The 19545-nt window shown below is 38.6% G+C and overlaps 1 long non-coding RNA gene across 3 annotated transcripts in view; it reads right to left on the bottom strand.

Annotated features, from left to right (window-relative positions):
- LOC139184883 (uncharacterized) overlaps window positions 1–19545 on the bottom strand; it is a 219029-nt gene that overhangs the window by 161786 nt on the left and 37698 nt on the right. For all 3 annotated transcript variants that reach the window (XR_011568381.1, XR_011568380.1, XR_011568379.1), the window contains exon 2: window positions 4883–4959. This is a non-coding gene — a long non-coding RNA (uncharacterized lncRNA). The remainder of the gene's footprint in view (window positions 1–4882; window positions 4960–19545) is intronic.

Genomic DNA, 19545 nt, shown 5'->3' with positions numbered 1-19545 from the left:
TAAGGACATTCACCAAAGTGAAAGTAGTTGAAAAAGTATTTTAACCTCTTTTTCTGTTCTATGACTAAGAGGAATTCTAATTTTAATTAAATGAAATTAATTATTAAACATATTGAATACAAACTATGCTGGAGAGAGTGATATTCACATTCAATGTGAATGGCAAATATGCAGAGATACTAGGATGCAAATGGTATAGTCTCTGTTCTCAAAAACTTTAAAATCTAAATAGTAGGATAAGACAATAAGCATACTAATTACAAAACTGAATATTGTAAGAATTTTAAAATAGAGAGAAGAAAGAGGGAGAATCAATCAGAATTAAAATGCAGAAATGGGCCAAGTGATAGGAAAAGATTTACATAAGTGACACCTATTGGTAAGGGTTTGGGAGTTTGGGTATTATGCATGTTTGTATGTATGTATTTCTACTTTTTATTTTATAGAAATGTTAGAAACACAGAAAGAGTATGGAGTTTTCATGTACCTTTCATACAGCTTTCCCTAATGATGATATCTTATATAATTATAGCATCTTATTATCAAAACTAGGAAATTTACATTTATACAAGACTTAACTAAACTGTAGACATCATTAAGTCTTATTTCACCAGTATTTACATGTACTCATGTGTGTGAGTGGATTCCCTGGTGGCTCAGACCATAAAGAATCTGCCTGTAATGCAGCAGACCTGGTTTCGATCCCTGGGTTGGAAAGATCACCTGCAGGAGAGCATGGCAACCCACTCCAGTTATTATTGCCAGGAAAACCCCATGGACTGAGGAGCCCGGTGGGCTGCAGTCCATGGGGTCACAAAGAGTCGACCATGACTAAGCAACTAAGCACATAGTTCTATGAAATTTCATCACATGTAGATTTGTGGAACCATCAGCACACTAAGGACAGATCTATTCCACCACCATCAAGAAAACCCCTCTTGCTACCCTTGAACAGTCACCCCTTCTCTTTAAGTCTAACCCCTGGAAATCAATAACATGTTCATCTTGCCAATTTGGCATTTCAAGAATATTATATAAATAGAATCAAACAATATGCAATCTTTTGTGCTTGGTTTTTTTCATTTGGTGTAATATCCTTAAGCCCATAAGATCTACCTAAGTTGTTGCATGCATCAATAGCCCATTCTTTTTAGTTGCTGAATAGTATTCCATTGAATGGACATGTCACAGTTTATTCATCTACTTACCAGTTGAAAAAAAGAGAAGGGCTGTTTTCACCACTGGGTTATTAAAAATAAAGCTGCTATGAATGTATATAGGTTTTGTTTGTGAATTTAAATTTTTATTTCCTTAGGACAAACATCTAAAGTGTGATTGCTGGGTCATAAATTGTTTAAAGGTATAATTTTAATAAATGAATAGTTATCCACCACTATAAGCATTCTTGTATAAGCACTATTTGTGAATATTCTTAGTGATTTCAAATAAGAATTAAAATTGCTTTGCCAGGGGGATATGCAGGTTTTAATTACTTTTAATAAATTCAAAAAAGTCAAGATAATTTCCAATATTTCACACCAGAATTATGTGAGCAGGTCCATTCTTCAATTTTGAAATAACATAAGTATTATCATTTAAAAGTGTCACCAACCTAAAGTCCAAAATTGTATCCCGTTTTCAGTTGCATTGTGATTGCTTATGAGGAGAGTATTTCTATTGAATAGTTGCATTCTTTGATGAACTTCCTATGTATCCATTTCACCCAACATTTGCATGGGGATTTTAAATTTTTTCTTACTGATTCTTAATACTTATGTGTGTGTATTTACACAAATAAAATAATATTGCTGAAAGTCTGTGTTTGCCTTTTAATCTTTTTAAAAATGCTTTTTGACATCCATACATTTCATGCCATTAAACAGGCCAATCTAACATCGTTTTTTAAATTTATGGTTTTTGCACTGAATATTATGCTTAAAATCTTTGCCCACATAAAGATTATGATTTCCAGCATTTTCTCTAGTAATTTTACACTTTTTATTTTAAACATACATCATTATGCCATTTGAAATTTATTTCAAAAGAAAAAAACAGATAAAGAACTAACTTTACTGTTTACCAGCTTTAGCCAGTGGTCCTAGCACATTAAAAGAATTTTTGTTTTCCCCATTAATTTAAAGTGCTATCTTTATCATACACCAAATTCTGTATTTATTTAGGTATATTTCTGAATTTATTCTTCTCTTTCATTGGTCTCTTTTTCTATTCATGTATAAGTATTATATTTTATTCAATATTGACTTTGTGATACATTTTATAATCTATAGGTTAAGTTCACAACCATTACTTGATCAATTATGAAAAAAGTCACATTGGAATATGAGGATTTTTACTACAGTTAGTAAAATGTTTAGATATATGTGGAAATGATTAACATCTTTTCAATATGGAAAATTTTCATTCAGTCTCTTGATAAAGAAGTATTGCATATTAGTTGCTAAGCTCACACCTAGATTATTTTATTTTGGGGTGTCATTATGAACTGATCATTTTTTCATGTTATGTTTTCATATTATGTTTTGACAAGTTATGCTAATATTTGGATTAGTTTTCCATTAATTCATACATGAGATTATGCTACAGTGGGGTTTTGCTAATTGTATATAAATACACTGTAAAGCTCTCCTTCATTCTTTATCCTCTAAAACCATTTAGGTAGCATGAGAATGGTTTATTCAGGGAGCAGGAATAAACCTGAATGGTTTATTTCGGGAGTGGGGATGGGAATCTACTCACACAGCCAAGCAGGTTGGGTACCTAGGGCAAGGGGAGAGTCCTTCCTTGATACCTCTCTTCATTTCCTATAAAATTATTTGTTTCCTGACACAGTCTCTTCTTTAACACACTTTCCTGTTTTGCTTATATGTATTTTCTTGGAAAATAATCCATTTTCTTTAAGACTATTGAAATTTTTTTTAGCATAGAACTATACAAACTATTCAATTTGTGATTTAGTAATTTTTAATAAAAAATTAGAGCCACTAATTGAATTCTTTCTGACGATAGTATTATGCAATTAGAAGCAAACATTAAAATATCTTTTCTCTAGGTCTAGTGAAAATTTTTTCTTTTCTTTTTTTTAAATCGATTTCCTTATTTTCCCCCAAAGAGGAACACTGAACTCATATCTGTTTCCACACACCTTTTTCTCTCCCTTGATTGTGATCTCTTTCACATCCTCTCTCTTCCACTCCCCTTTTACCTCAGTTATGCCCAGCCTTTTTTCTCCTTCTCTCCACCTTCAAAAAGCAATTATAATTTAGAAAGAATTCAGACTAACACATTCCCAAAAAGCTTCAGTTAATATATTCCTCACCACCTGAGCAGAATCATGATTCCTGTAAAGAAACAGACTCTGTGATTTCTGAGAACTCTACAGTCTGGCTCAACAGGGACCTTTCAGTCAGTTACATATGTCGGGGGTTACCTTGCCAAATAGACAGAGGCCAAGTGAAGTAAGATTACTTACAAGCTCTTTCCCTGGATACTCTTCTGCCTTCTAGCCTCGGTTATGTTTAGCTTAATAAATATGGACAGAAACAAGTAATTTGGAATGAAAGATGGAAGTATGATTCCAGCTAATGTACAGAAGCTGTATTCATAGAGAAGACCTCATGGAGCCTAAGGGTATACTTGCCTGTTCTTTTTAATAGGTTATGATACAACTTGACACTTTACTACTCTTCAAGTTGGGGGCTTTGGGATACAAGGGAAACAAACTGATTCAAATCACTACAAGGAAAGATGTTTAGTGAAGGATGAACATAGTAGCAGAACTAGCAAACTACTAGGGCCCGAAGCTGTAAAACATTTTGCATAAATTGCTCTCCTATCCTCCCAGAAATGGTTCCTATCTTGAGTTAGGAACCCAGTTCCCATCAATACCTCCCCTGCTGTGCCTCCCAAGAAATGCATCACCTGATCCCTACCACCAAGAAGCTTGGAGTCAAACTATATGACCTCTAAAATAAGAAATGGCCTCATGATTGCTAGTTGTCTGAAACCCCACAGCAAAAAGCTTATTAATAGCAATGCCATTTAGTGGAATGTTTTGTATCTGGTGACTAACAGAGGTAGGGACAAGCAAAGTAAAATTAGAAATTGTAAGGGAAAATATAAAATGGATTTTTTTCATCAATGTTGCATTTACTGTATTTTTTTTTTAAATCTCAGTACTTACTTGACAAATATTTTTTATCCCTCCCTCAGCTTTCAATGCCACTTAAAGAAAACATCCTAGGATGTGTATGATTGTGCTCTAATTACAGTTGAGGGCACAGTGGCATGTGATTGTGGTATAATAACTAAAGCCCTGGAGTGCCTTTTTATTCCATTAAAAATGACCTTAGCTTTGGATCACAGAGCTTTTGCATTGATTTGTCTCTTTTGTGGTTTCCTCTCCACAGGTCTGCTTCCCCATACAGGGTGATGCATTGAATTGTGACACATGGGAGTCAGTGAAATTAACTATCTTTCCCGTGAGAAATAATTCATCATTCAGCATTTGCTATTAACATGCCTCTGCTGGGAGTGAATGAAGTCACATGAAGAGTATGGAAGTGGTGGAGCAGATGGGAATTACATAAATATAATTTAGTGCTCATGATGGAGACAACAGTAATTTTCTCATCTGCAAACAGGAGGCATTTGGGCGGCAGAAAAGGAGATGTTGATACATTCAGTTGCTGTAAAAAGAAATGGCTCTAATTGCTTCTATGGAAATCATACCTATTTGAGGCTAATTTAAATTTTGTTTTCTGCCTGTCTCAATAGCGTATTCTAAAAGCTATGATTAATATTGGACCTGATCATGTCCTCTCGTAGGAAGACTGCCCCAATTTCTCTAGAATTGATAACGTACCTCTGCTCTCAGCACAGGCAGTGCGGGTCTCAGACCACTGCGCCTCTGGACTGGATTCTCGTTTGGGGGAGCAGGAGCTAGAAGGGGTGACATGAGCTGGGATCAGTCAAACCAGTTTAAAAAAATATCTATGAAGGGCTTCCTGCAAGCCAGATTTTGCGCATGCGATGGGGCCACAGCATAGATGAGAAAGCCCATGATGCGTATCTTCTCCAGCTTAGAAAGTATCCTTGAACCCAAGAGGACATGGGCCAAAGTGTCCACTGAAGTATTGTGTATAATAGATAGAATTCAGAAGTGAGCCAAATGCGTATCAATTGAAGACTTGCAAAATAAACTATGTGATATCTACACAGTGGAAAACCATCCCAAATTTGTAAAGACTGAAGTAGATTTACACATGGAAAGATATCTAGGGCCTCTGATGCTAGAGAATAACCAACTCTACAAAGTGATATATCCAGTAGGAAATGCTATGTAAACACACAAGATACTTTATATTTTCCTCCTAATCATCAGATGCATACAAACAGCTCTGAAAAAATATTCTCCATAGAGGGTCCTCCTGTATGGTGGCAGGAGTGCTGTTCACACTGGAGACGGGTCATTTGGTGACAGTCTGGTACCCCTCTCTCATGGCCCTCCACCCACCTCATGACTCTGGTTAACTTTAGGGAGTGAAAGGGGACAGGATTAAAGGTAATTGTCAAAGGGAACTTTGGTATTATCTACAAAGTTTTAGTTCTTAAAGGCAATTATGTTAATAAAGTAAATGTATATTAAATGTTAATAATTCAATAGTAATGTGTAACTTCTGCTTTGGGGATGCCAATGATCCAGAGGAGAAACATGTGTGTAACTGGGGCTTCCCAGGTGGGGCAGTGGTAAAGAATTTGCCTGCCAATGCAGGAGATGCAGGAGACGCAGGTTCAATTCCTGGGTTGGGAAGATCCCCTGGAGGAGGAAATGGCAACCCACTCTGGTATTCTTGCCTGGAGAATACCATGGATAGAGGAACCAGGCAGGCTACAGTCCAAAAGGTAGTAAAAGAGTTGGACATGACTGAGCATGCACGCTCTCTGACTCTAATAATGCTGATGCAAAACAAAGTGTGGTCCTTGCTTTCCTTGACAACTATTTGTGGTAGGGATATGGGAGGGGTGGCGGAGATCTGTCTCTCTGCTTCTTGGAGGAGTAGGGATTTAGTGCAAGTGTCCTCAGTGAAAGAAGACTTTCTACTCCACAGCCTTCTGGGCAGCTCTGGTAGTCTCACTAGCTGTCATCCATCAACCCAACCATGTCAGGAGACGTAATCCAGGGGACAAGAGGAAGGGTCTGGTGGAAGAGCCAGAGGACGGTTCTAGCCTGTACTCATTAGGAATGAAAGTAAAAGTTGCTCAGTCGTGTCTGACTCTTTGCAACCCCAAGGCCTATACAGTCCATGGAATTCTCCATGCCAGAATACTGGCAGGGGTAGCTGTTCCCTTCACCAAGGCATGTTCCCCACCTAGGGATCAAACCAGGTCTCCCACATGGCAGGTGGATTCTTTTTACCAGCTGAGCCACCAGGGATGCCCATTAGGAATGGCTTATCTGCAAGTAAATAAAATTAACCCTGGCTATCTAAAGCCAAGGAGAATGAATTGGTGGGTTATTAGAGGTTCACAGTGTCCACTGGAGGCTGGAGGACTAAACTTGAAAAATATAGACAGGAACTAAGCCCATGGAGGCAGGGGTTGGGGTGGTAATGATGCGGGAGAGTTCAAAATCTCTCATTCAGCAATAGCTGCCTGAACACGAATAAGATCTAGTAACCCCATCATCTTTGTCCTGGGTTGACTCTGATTGGTTCAGATTAGGTCACATTGGCTGTCAGAGAGGAGAAAGGGAGAAAACTGTCCTCAGCTAACACAGTGGATGATGGCATCCATAAATACAGTGCTAGGAGTGGGGTTCCCCCAAATAGGAATAGGGTGGGAAGGATGGAAAGTCCAGAGAGGCAGTGGTTACTAACTGGTTACTTACTAAGTACAAGGTGCTATTCTAAGCACTTAATATGGGCATTATTTAATTTAATAATTACAAACTCTGTCAGTTACATATTATCACTGCTATTATTCCTGTGTCACAGAGGGATTAAAAAACTTTCTCCAGATGGCAGATACGGACTTGGTGGTCTAGCTCCTAAGACTATATTTTTAATTATCTGCTACTGCAGATATCCACTCTCTGTCCCTTCCTTGCCTCCTGCCCCCCATCCCACTATTTCCCATAGGAATATGGAACATTTTAAAACATTGAATAGGAAATGTGTAAGACACATTATCCTTAGAGCAACCCAAAGGGTTTTCACAGCTGTAATCTCAGTTCTGCTTGTCACATCTCCAAATTTAGGGTGAGAAAATATTTTGATTATTTTTTCTATTGTTAAAGGAAGCAATTATAAATTCTATGACTTGCCTAAATGCCCTCTTGATTGAGCACTAAATTGAGACAAGAACTCAGAACCACCCAACTATCATTCATCCCTATTGTCAGAAAATAATAACTTCCTCCTTCAGTGAAGTTTCTAAAGCCAGTCCTCATTTTAAAATAGACTCTATAAACCACGCATCAGGTTAATTCATTAATCTTCCTTGTTTAAAACTATCCAGTGGTTCCCATCACATTTAGAATACAAACTTAACTCCTACTCAGGGCTACGAGCATTACAGGAGGGTCCCTGCCTCTGGGCCTCACCTCTTTCCACTCTTTCCCATGTTCTTTGTCTTCCTCTTATTTCCAAATATTCCAGACTAGCTCCTACCTTAGGACTTGAATCACTGTTTCTTCTGCTAAGATCCTCTAGAGAAGGGAATGGCAAACCACTCCAGTACTCTTGCCTGGAAAACCCCATGGACAGAGGAGCCTGGGGGGTTACAGTCCACAGGGTCTCAAAGAGTCAGACATGACTGAACACATGACACATATCATCATATCCCTCTGCTAGGAATGCTCCTGGCCTACTCTTCACATGGCTGACTTCTTGCCCTTCAGCTCTCAACTTAAACTACATCTGGAAGACAACTTTCCTGACTAATCCTGAACTAAAGTAACCCTATCTCCTAATCCCTCCTCCCTGTGTTAATCTCCTGACTGATAGCATTTATTAGCCTGAGATTTTCTTTTTTATCTATCAGCTTATTCTTGAATGATGGAGTCTCTTCTCCATGAATGTAAAGTCCCAGAGGGCACCAATCCTGTCTGTCCTATATAAGACCATCTTTCCTGGTGGCTCAGAGGTTAAAGCGTCTGCCTGCAATACGGGAGACCTGGGTTCAATCCTGGGTCGGGAAGATCCCCTGGAGAAGGAAATGGCAACCCACTCCAGTATTCTTGCCTGGAGAATCCCATGGACGGATAAGCCTGGTGGGCTACAGTCCACAGGGTCGCAAAGAGTTGGACACGACTGAGCGACTTCACTTTTCCTTTCCAGCCAGCACCCTCAAATGTATGTGGGATACAAGTGATCATAGAATAAATTTCCAGTCTTCCCAAAGATCCAGGTTTTCCCTTTACCTCCCAAAGGTCAAATAATTATCTGGATGGGCTTGGAAAAATTCCCCTACTTTTACAGTTTGAGAAGCTGGGAAAAAATTTAAAGTAACCTGCTTGAGTTCACAGCAAGTTTGCAGCAAACATGAACTGAAATCTGAGTGTTTTCCATTCCCTAATAGAGCTCTATTCAGCTCCCTGGGCTGCCTACACTCTCAATGAGGAGCAGAGGTGACCTTTGATTTATAATCTCTGTGGCGTCATTATGAGAGGCAATGTGGATACACAGAGATGTTCCCTCTCTGGATAAGAATATCTTATCACTGGGATGGCTGGGCACCTGAACTTATGACAGCAACAAGTCTCTTTCGGCACTTCCCATGTACTATTTTAAGAGCTTATAGTGTAGTAATCTACACACTCCTCATACAACACCTATTAAGTAGATACTATCATCATCCCTATTTATAGACAGGAACAGAAGAATTTCTCAACTTCTGTTGAGAAACAGAAGTTAGGGAACTTGCCTAAGATTACATGGTTAGTAAAGTTATGGAGTAGGATGGTTCAGACTCAGGTATTCTACTCCAAAGTGCTTGGTTTTAACCCTGAGCACTGTTCTGCCTGCTCTGGCCATGAGGTACACTTTGTCCCCCCGAAACATCAAATCAGAGTTTCCATTGAGACAAAACAGTTAAGAACTCTAGGTGAACTGGGAAGCAAATAGGAATAAGTAGTGCTATTTTATCAGTGCAGTATTGGCAGAACTGTCTTGCTTTTCCAGGCTTTAATTTTCTTTGTACAATGGTCCTCCATAAATGGCAATGAAAGAAACAGAACAAACACCATTGAGTCACTAGCTTCCGAGGTACTGAGTGGTGCTTTTATTGATGGCAGGTGTGTACAGCTTCCTGGAACATGTTGTTTGTGAATAAAGATATCTTTCTGGCATTAAGAGAGTACAGAGTATGTGGATCCTGCTGGCCTGGGAGCATGACATAACTAAATAATTGATTAAAGAGGGATGGCTCCTCTGCCTCTCCTCGTGGGCCAGAGTGTTTCATTTAAGCCGCTCTCTGCAGGCGGAGATGGCAGCTGGACTACGGCATGGCTCCAGCAGAGTCACAAGCAAAGTAGCACAACAGCATCTCTCTCACCTCATTAGGAGCAAGCAGCCCCTTTAGGTCAAAAGCTCTCTGCTTCCTGACTGAATGGGGACAATTTCCTAGGCTGCAACTGTTGCCACATTCCCCTTCTCAATTCCATTAAGTTTGAGTTATTGACTTTCCATTCTGATTGCCACTGAATTTTTTTTTTAAATAAATCAGAGAGAGAGTCCAGAAGGATGTAGGATCTTGGATATAAAAATAAATAAGCTGTCTTCAGAAAGATCAGAGGGCCAAAACGGTATCTGGATGAAGTATTTCATTTGGTAACACAGTTTGCTGATGGCAGGGATGAGGTATCTTCCTTTACTCTTATTTTTTAAAAACCAGATAGGTGTGTAAGTTTTGGAATTTTCTAGCATACCTTTAACTGCTTTGATAGTGAAGTTTGGCCACAAAAGACGTGCTTATACTCCTTCACAGTCACATTTCAGATCGACTCTATTTAAAAGTGACAAACTAATTGTTTCTCTGATATTTTCTAAAGTAATATAGACCTATTGATACTCAAGGATGGATAGCTGGGCATGGTCGGGAATGGGTGGGTCAGAAAAGGGTTGTCAAATCTGCTTGGGGTTGAACCTTCATGAAAACACTCCTCTTTCTATTATTGCATAGCTGAAACCCAGCATGGGGGTCCTTCCTGGGTAGCTCAGCTGGTAAAGAATCTGCCTGCAATTCAGGAGACCCCAGTTCAATTCCTGGGTCAGTAAGTTCTCCCGGAGAATTGGTAGCCTATCCCTAGGGAAGGGATAGGCTACCCACTCCAGTATTCTTGCCTGGAGAATCCCCACGGACTAGGCTACAGTCCATGGGGTCACAAGGATTCGGACACGACTGGGTGACTAAGCATAGCATAGCACAAAACTCAGCTCACATATAGTAGGTAAACATCCAGTCTTTTCTTACGGAAATAGTTCTTAGTTTAAAAAATTATCATGAACAATTAACTGAATTACTGCTTTATAAGTTTATTAAGTTACATAGTTGCCCAATATTCCCAAACTAATTAGCAACTATACAAAATTTAAACTATTTTTTTCAACTCCATTTCCCCCAGCACCTCAATAACAAAACCACCGGCAAACTAATATTCACTGTAGGAAGCACACTTGAGAGACCATACAAATCTGCCCTTTGGACTGGACAAAAATGTTCTGGAAAGAGCAACTTTAAAATGGCTCAACCCAAATAGTAGAAATAACACAGAGTAGGATTTTAGAGACTCGTATCTCCTTCTAATTAGCTGTCTGTCTTTTGGCAAATTGTTCAGACCCTCTGACCTTCATCTCTCTCAGCTTTAAACTGGGAATGCTAGCATGTGCTGTCTGCAAACCCCTTAAGGTTGCTGCAAGTATCAAAGTGATATTTGTAAATTAAAATATGCTCTCCAAATGCAGGATGTTATAGACCTTAAATAGCTAAGCTATGTATGTGTCAAAGTTTTGTCCTTGGGGCCTCATATTTCTCTAAGTGAAGCTATCTGATTTGTCTTTCAACATTTTTTAAATATCAGCCTGAGAATTAAGAAAATAAAAGTAAACAGACTTTTTGGATTTTTATTTCCAAATTCAACCTGAGAATTGAAATTTCTGGCACTGACTAAATACCACTTACGTCTGTCTAGTAGTGGTGTCAATCAAAATGGCAATATTCCAAGTCTGTTAGCGTCATCATTAACAGACTTTTCCTTACACTGCCAATCATAAAATTTATTGGTGCTTTAAAAGGAGTGAAAAAATGGCCATTTTCTTTTCCTGCTAAGGTTTCTGTATACTCAGTTCTGATTCTTTGAATTAAATATAAAGTAGCAGTGAATATTTTAATAAGATCTCTGCCTCAGAAAATATAAAACCATAAAAATATAGGCAACAGAATAATTTCTAGAGATTAAATGCAAATATGGGGTTAATTATTCTAGCAAAGCCAATTAAAAAATAAATACAAATATTTTGCTGCCTCCATAACTCATCTTCCCCAGAAAATATGAAGGTGAAAATCTCTGTGTGTCTCATTAAACCAATGCTTCAAGTTTCCATTTTCAATCCACTTAGAGAATCATAGAAATTCCAAATTTTCATATACAGAAACTGCAATCACATGATCCATTGTCTTGATGTTTATGGTTGACTTTCCCCCACAAGAAAGTCAGACAGTTAAGAACATTAAAAATTGGCCTTCAGAGGGACTTCCCTGGTGGTTCAGTGGTTAAGACTCCATGCCTTCAATACAGGTGACAAGGGTTCAATCCCTGGTTGGAGAACTAAGATCCCACATGTTGCACAGTGTAGCCAAAAAAAAAAAAAAAAAAAAATTGTCCTCCAGAGAAGGTTCTGGTCTAATACTTCACTCTGTAAAGTGGTCAGGGAAGATCTCTAACACCTAAACAGAAATCTCTCTTGACAGAAAGACTATTCCATAGGTGATGGACCCACAGAGATGCATATTATTATTCCTGGCAATGGTTCAGTGGAAAGAGACCTTGATCTGGATTCGGAAGAGAGGTTTGAGTTCCAGCACCAACCTAAAGGCTGAGTGGCCTCAGGCAATTCACTGAACTTCTCAAGACTCAGCTTCCTCCATCTGTGAGATATGAGTAATAACAGCTTAACTCAGTGTTGTTGAGAGAGTCAATTCAAACAGATCTGTGCATGTCTTTGCTAGACTGTGAAACGCTAATAAATGCACAGCAAATATCATTCCTGACGAGGTAATTCAAATTAAGTACTTGCTTTGATTTTCAAAATGATTTGGATGAAAACCAGTAAAGTATGAATACTTTCACCCTCATTTTGTGCAACAGAACTGGTCAGTTGTTCATTAGTCCTAATCAACTCCATATTTGGGAGATGTGCATTTAACTTTGAAACCTGCCTTCCAAGATACTATAAAGTGCCCCCCCCCCCCCAGTTGCTTCCACCCTGAAATTATTGGCTTGTGCAACAAGCAGCAGAATGGCTTGTTCACATTACTGTATTCAGACAGTGTCAAGATATTGCACTTTTTTAATACCTCCTATTCTACTAGTTTTCCATACTCCATACCCCCTACTCCAGGCACGTCTATTTGCCTGCTACTCCATCACACCGCTTGCTGCTTCCTCTTCTATATTTTTAGGTTGTTTATTTCCTCTGGAACCTTCGTTTCTTTAGAACAAAGCATTACTCCTACCTGCTTTAAGATACAAACTTTGGTACAAACTTCCATGACTAAGTCTTGTTCTTCTTTGTTGACTCTGTTTTCAAGTTCACATTTAGAAAAGACTCATACAAGATCCCATATTTCTGCAGATGTTGATAGGGTTTTAGGATACTCCCTAATCTAAGACTGGGTCTGCATAATGACTGTGAGTGAAAAGTGAAAGTGTTAGTGGCTTCAGTTGTGTCTGACTCTTTGGGATCCCATGGACTGTAGCCCACCAGTCTCCTCTGTCCATGGAATTCTTCAGACAAGGGTACTGGAGTGGGTTGTCATTCCCTTCTCCAGGGGATCTTCCTGACCCAGGGATTGAACCCATGTCTCTTGCACTACAGGCAGATTTTTTACTGTCTGAGCCACCAGGGAAGCCCGAATGACAGTGGATTCATTAAATAATTTCAGTCCTTTCATTGCAGCTTTTTAAAAAAACAAACCAAAAAAAAAAACAAACAAAAAAAAAAACAAACAAACCAACAATCAAAAACCCAGAAGTACAAAACTGGTTCATCCAGTTCCCATTTATGAAGAGAAACTGCTATGAATCAGATTAAAAGTGAAGGTCACTCCAACTTAATATGTGTATGCATGAATGTGTGTGTGTGCGTGTGTGTGTATGTGTGTGTGAGCATCTTAGTTGCTTAACTATTTAACTGCTTAATCAGTGGAGCAGAGATGAAATTCATTAGAGTGGAAATTGTAATCTGTGCTGCTGCTAATTTGCTGAGCCTCAGACAACCCAGTGCAGGCCAGTTCCTCTCCTGTAAAATGAGTGTGTCACACTGGCTAACCCATGAGTCCCTCCAAGTATCCATGATACACTGACAAGGGGAAATCAGTAATCTACCTACATCATATCATAGCTGAAAAATACCTTGCCATTCTCTGCCACACCACTTATAGTGAATTTAAAGTTGATTTACTTTATATAAATGTTATTGTATGAGATATAAAACAAATGAAGCAGAAAGAAGAGAATGAAAAATGTGCTTCTCTCTTGGTCATTTTCTCTGTGGGGGTATACTGTGGGCTGGCATAAGTCCAAATGTTACAGCTTGTTCCTTGTCTGGTGCCACTATAAACCTTGCAAAGGAGTGGAGCCCCCTCCATGATTAAGTTCTTGATGCCTAGTTGCTTACTGTCCTGCATCAGTCTGAGTCCCAGAGTCTCTTGGCCTATTATCTCCACTAATTAAAAAGGCTCTTCTATTCCACCAGGTGTTTTTGGCTCACTCTGACTTCTGGAGCTTTGGAAGGAAGCAGGAAACTATGTAGGTGGCCTCACAACAGCTTCCAAAGTGAAGCTGGGTCTACCTGTCCCTAATGTCACAGTTCTAGGCAGCCTGACCCAGGGTTCCGGATCAGCAGGTGCAAAGAACAGAATCTTAAGTCTTAAATCTTAAAAGTCTTAAATCAAATCACTCTTTTTGGATAAAAGACTCTGACACGCCTGTGGGCAGCTGACGGATGACCTAGGGATTTTGAAAACTTCATAAAATTTCGAAGGCATCGAAGACAACTGATAATGCTAAGTCTTACACAGAGCAAATGCTTTGTAAATGTTATTGAATTACTAAATCAGATTGAATAAGGTTTTAAAGAAAGTTGTTTAAGAGCAGTGATGGTGAGCCAAAACTAGGAAGATAAAGTTTAATGGAAACAAGCATCAAGTCCTATTCTTAGGTTGATATTAATAATAAAAGGGCCTTATGTTTGTACAGATTTTTACAGACTGCAATCATTTACACATACTTATTCCATTTAATGCCTACCTCAAGATGCCATGTCCATATATTATCACTTTTTAATGAATAAGACAGTATAACCGTGATACAGACAGTACAAACAAACAACTTGCCCAAAGTCATACATCTAGTCATTTGCTGAATGAACTCAAGATCAGGACTTCTTATTTTAAGTTTTGGGCCCCTCCTAGGATGTATTAAAGTGCTTTTGCAGCTAAGGGACTATGTGTGTTCAGATAGAGGAAGTCTTGTCTCCATCAAAATATCTTTGGTGAGTAGCAATTTTAACTTGCCTTTATGGAAATACATCATACAGGAAAGACTAACAAACCTTTTGAACTGTATTGGTCAGGCCATATCTGGAACACACATTTGTTTCTGAGTATTGTATGGTAAGGTTTGAGATGTATAAAGAGTCATAAAAGAGAGAGCTGCCAGCAATTTGTTCTAGTAGTTAAAATTCTGAAAACTCTGCCTTACAAAGAGTAGTTGAATTTGAGATGTTCTGCCTGGAAAAAGGAATATTGGTGGTGGTGGTGGAGTGATAATGGAAGGGAAAGTGCAAATTCAAAAAACTGTCTCCAAAACTCTGAGTGGCTGCTACATCAGAGGGATTAGCTGTGTTGCTCTAGAGGCCAGAATAGAACTGCTGAAGAGACATTATTGAGATCATTTTTTCAATTTGATTTAAAGAAAAAATTAAAAAAATTTTTTTTAATTTATTTATTTTAATTAGAGGCTAACTACTTTACAATATTGTATTGGTTTTGCCATACATCAACATGAATCCGCCACGGGTGTACACGTGTTCCCAATCCTGAACCCCCTTCCAACCTCCCTCCCCATACCATCCCTCTTGGTCATCCCAGTGCACCAGCCCCAAGCATCCTGTATCCTGCATCGAACCTGGACTGGTGATTCGTTTCTTATATGATATTATACATGTTTCAATGCCATTCTCCCAAGTCATCTCCCCACTCCCTCGCCCACAGAGTCCAAAAGACTGTTCTATACATCTGTGTCTCTTTTGCTGTCTCGCATACAGGGTTATCGTTACCATCTTTCTAAATTCCATATATATGCATTAGTATACTGTATTGGTGTTTTTCTTTCTGGCTTACTTCACTCTGTATAATAGGCTCCAGTTTCATCCACCTCATTAGAACTGATTCAAATGTATTCTTTTTAATGGCTGAGTAATACTCCATTGTGTATATGTACCACAGCTTTCTTATCCATTCATCTGCTGATGGACATCTAGGTTGCTTCCATGTCCTGGCTATTATAAACAGTGCTGCGATGAACATTAGGGTACATGTGTCTCTTTCCCTTCTGGTTTCCTCAGTGTGTATGCCCAGCAGTAGGATTGCTGAGTTGTATGGCAGTTCTATTTCCAGTTTTTTATGGAATCTCTACACTGTTCTCCATAGTGGCTGTACTAGTTTGCATTCCCACCAACAGTGTAAGAGGGTCCCCTTTTCTCCACATCCTCTCCAGCATTTATTGCTTGTAGACTTTTGGATTGCAGCCATTTTGACTGGTTTGAAATGGTACCTCATTGTGGTTTTGATTTGCATTTCTCTGATAATGAGTGATGTTGAGCATCTTTTCATGTGTTTGTTAGCCATCTGTATGTCTTCTTTGGAGAAATGTCTATTTAGTTCTTTGGCCCATTTTTTAATTGGGTTGTTTATTTTTCTGGAATTGAGCTGTAGGAGTTGCTTGTATATTTTTGAGATTAGTTTGTCAGTTGCTTCATTTGCTATTATTTTCTCCCATTCTGAAGGCTGCCTTTTCACCTTGCTTGTAGTTTCTTTTGTTGTGCATAAGCTTTTAATTTTAATTAGATCCCATTTGTTTATTTTTGTTTTTATTTCCAATATTCTGGGATGTGGGTCATAGAGGATTCTGCTGTGATGTATGTCGGAGAGTGTTTTGCCTATGTTCTCCTCTAGGAGTTTTATAGTTTCTGGTCTTATGTTTAGATCTTTAATCCATTTTGAGTTTATTTTTGTGTATGGTGTTAGAAAGTGTTCCAGTTTCATTATTTTACAAGTGGTTGACCAGTTTTCCCAGCACCACTTGTTAAAGAGATTGTCTTTTCTCCATTGTATATTCTTGCCTCCTTTGTCAAAGATAAGGTGTCCATAGGTGTGTGGGTTTATCTCTGGGCTTTCTATTTTGTTCCACTGATCTATATTTCTGTCTTTGTGCCAGTACCATATTGTCTTGATGACTGTGGCTCTAGTAGAGCCTGAAGTCAGGAAGGTTGATTCCTCCAGTTCCATTCTTTTTTCTCAAGATTGACTTGGCTATTCGAGGTTTTTTTGTATTTCCATACAAATTGTGAAATTATTTGTTCTAGGTCTCTGAAAAATACCATTGGTAGCTTGATAGGGATTGAATTGAATCTATATATTGCTTTGGGTAGTATACTTATTTTCACTATATTGATTCTTCCGATCCATGAACGTGGTATATTTCTCCATCTATTAGTGTCCTCTTTGATTTCTTTCACCAGTGTTTTATAGTTTTCTATATACAGGTCTTTAGTTTCTTTAGGTAGATATATTCCTAAGTATTTTATTCTTTTCATTGCAATTGTGAATGGGATTGTTTCCTTAATTCCTCTTTCTATTTTCCTATTATTAGTGTATAGGAATGCAAGGGATTTCTGTGTGTTGATTTCATATCCTGTAACTTTAGTATACCAGAAAATTACTAGAGCTAATCAATTAATATAGTAAAGAAAAATTTTTTAAAACTTAAAGTTGCTCAGAAATTCAGTACATTTCCTTGTGAGGTGTAACTTGTAAATAATCAAGCAAACCTGAGTAGACCTATTGCTGTGGATGATATAATCATGATTTTGGCACTGGGGAGGAGGTTCAAATAAATGCTCTTTAAGTGATTTTTCCAGGCCTCTAAGATTCTATGGTTTTACCTTTCTCTAAAATAATTAAGCTTGAACTGAGGTCAAAAAACCATCTATTTTCATAACCTACATTTCTAATGGTACCTATGCTTCACTATCAGTGTTTCCTTATTACCCACAAACTGAGCTGCTTGAAATATATATCACGTGAATCAGGCCTATGGAGAGGCCTCCACATTGTCTGGGAAGCTGGGAAGACTCCACAGCTGTGGGGAGAAGGTGGGGCAAACAAGACAAATGAAGGCTTGAGTCATCTACAACTGTGCTGTCCAGTATAGGAGGCACTCGCCCCATGTGGGTATCAACTACTTGAAATACATCTAGTCTGAAATGAATTGTGTTCTAAGTAAAACATGCACGCGCACACACACACACACACACACAGAGCATACATACACACACTATTCTGAAGACTTAGTATGAATATAAAGAACTAAAACTGTCATTAATAAGGTGTATCTTGATTACATATAGAAATAATATTTGGATACTGGGTGAAATAAAATATATTAACTATATGAGTGTTGCTTGTTTCTTTTTAATTTTTAAAATGTGGCTAATACATGGACATCACCAGATGGTCAACACCGAAATCAGATTGATCATATTCTTTGCAGCCAAAGATGAAGAAGCTCTATACAGTCAGCAAAAACAAGACCAGGAGTTGACTGTGGCTCAGACCATGAACTCCTTATTGCCAAATTCAGACTTAAATTGAAGAAAGTAGGGAAAACCACTAGACCATTCAGGTATGACGTAAATCAAATCCCTTATGATTATACAGTGGAAGTGAGAAATAGATTTAAGGGCCTAGATCTGATAGACAGAGTGCCTGATGAACTATGGAATGCGGTTCGTGACACTGTACAGGAGACAGGGATCAAGACCATTCCCATAGAAAAGAAATTCAAAAAAGCAAAATGGCTGTTTGGGAAGGCCTTACAAATAGCTGTGAAAAGAAGAGAAGCAAAAGGCAAAGGAGAAAAGGAAAGATATAAGCATCTGAATGCAGAGTTTCAAAGAATAGTGAGAAGAGATAAGAAAGCCTTCTTCAGTGATCAATGCAAAGAAATAGAGGAAAACAACAGAATGGGAAAGACTAGGGATCTATTCAAAAAAATCAGAGATACCAAAGGAATATTTCATGCAAAGATGAGCTCGAAAAAGGACAGAAATGGTATGGACCTAACAGAAGCAGAAGATATTAAGAAGAGATGGCAAGAATACACAGAAGAACTGTACAAAAAAGATCTTCATGACCCAGATAATCATGATGGTGTGATCACTGACCTAGAGCCAGACATCCTGGAATGTGAAGTCAAGTGGGCCTTAGAAAGCATCACTACGAACAAAACTAGTGGAGGTAATGGAATTCCAGTTGAGCTATTCCAAATCCTGAAAGATGATGCTGTGAAAGTGCTGCACTGAATACGCCAGCAAATTTGGAAAACTCAGCAGTGGCCACAGGACTGGAAAAGGTCAGTTTTCATTCCAATCCCAAAGAAAGGCAATGCCAAAGAATGCTCAAACTACCGCACAATTGCACTCATCTCACACGCTAGTAAAGTAATGCTCCAAATTCTCCAAGCCAGGCTTCAGCAATATGTGAACCATGAACTTCCTGATGTTCGAGCTGGTTTTAGAAAAGGCAGAGGAACCAGAGATCAAATTGCCAACATCTGCTGGATCATGGAAAAAGCAAGAGAGTTCCAGAAAAACATCTATTTCTGCTTTATTGACTATGCCAAAGCCTTTGACTGTGTGGATCACAATAAACTGTGGAAAATTCTGAAAGAGATGGGAATACCAGACCACCTGATCTGTTGCTTGAGAAATTTGTATGCAGGTCAGGAAGCAACAGTTAGAACTGGACATGGAACAACAGACTGGTTCCAAATAGGGAAAGGAGTTCGTCAAGGCTGTATATTGTCACCCTGTTTATTTAACTTATATGCAGAGTACATTATGAGAAATGCTGGATTGGAAGAAACACAAGCTGAAATCAAGATTGCCGGGAGAAATATCAATAACCTCAGATATGCAGATGACACCACCCTTATGGCAGAAAGTGAAGAGGAACTGAAAAGCC

The sequence above is a fragment of the Bos indicus genome, chromosome 9, assembly GCF_029378745.1.
Source record: "Bos indicus isolate NIAB-ARS_2022 breed Sahiwal x Tharparkar chromosome 9, NIAB-ARS_B.indTharparkar_mat_pri_1.0, whole genome shotgun sequence".
Classification (NCBI taxonomy): Eukaryota; Metazoa; Chordata; class Mammalia; order Artiodactyla; family Bovidae; genus Bos; species Bos indicus.
Note: the sequence above shows the minus strand (reverse complement) of the source record. Positions and strands in the feature narration are given on the sequence as shown.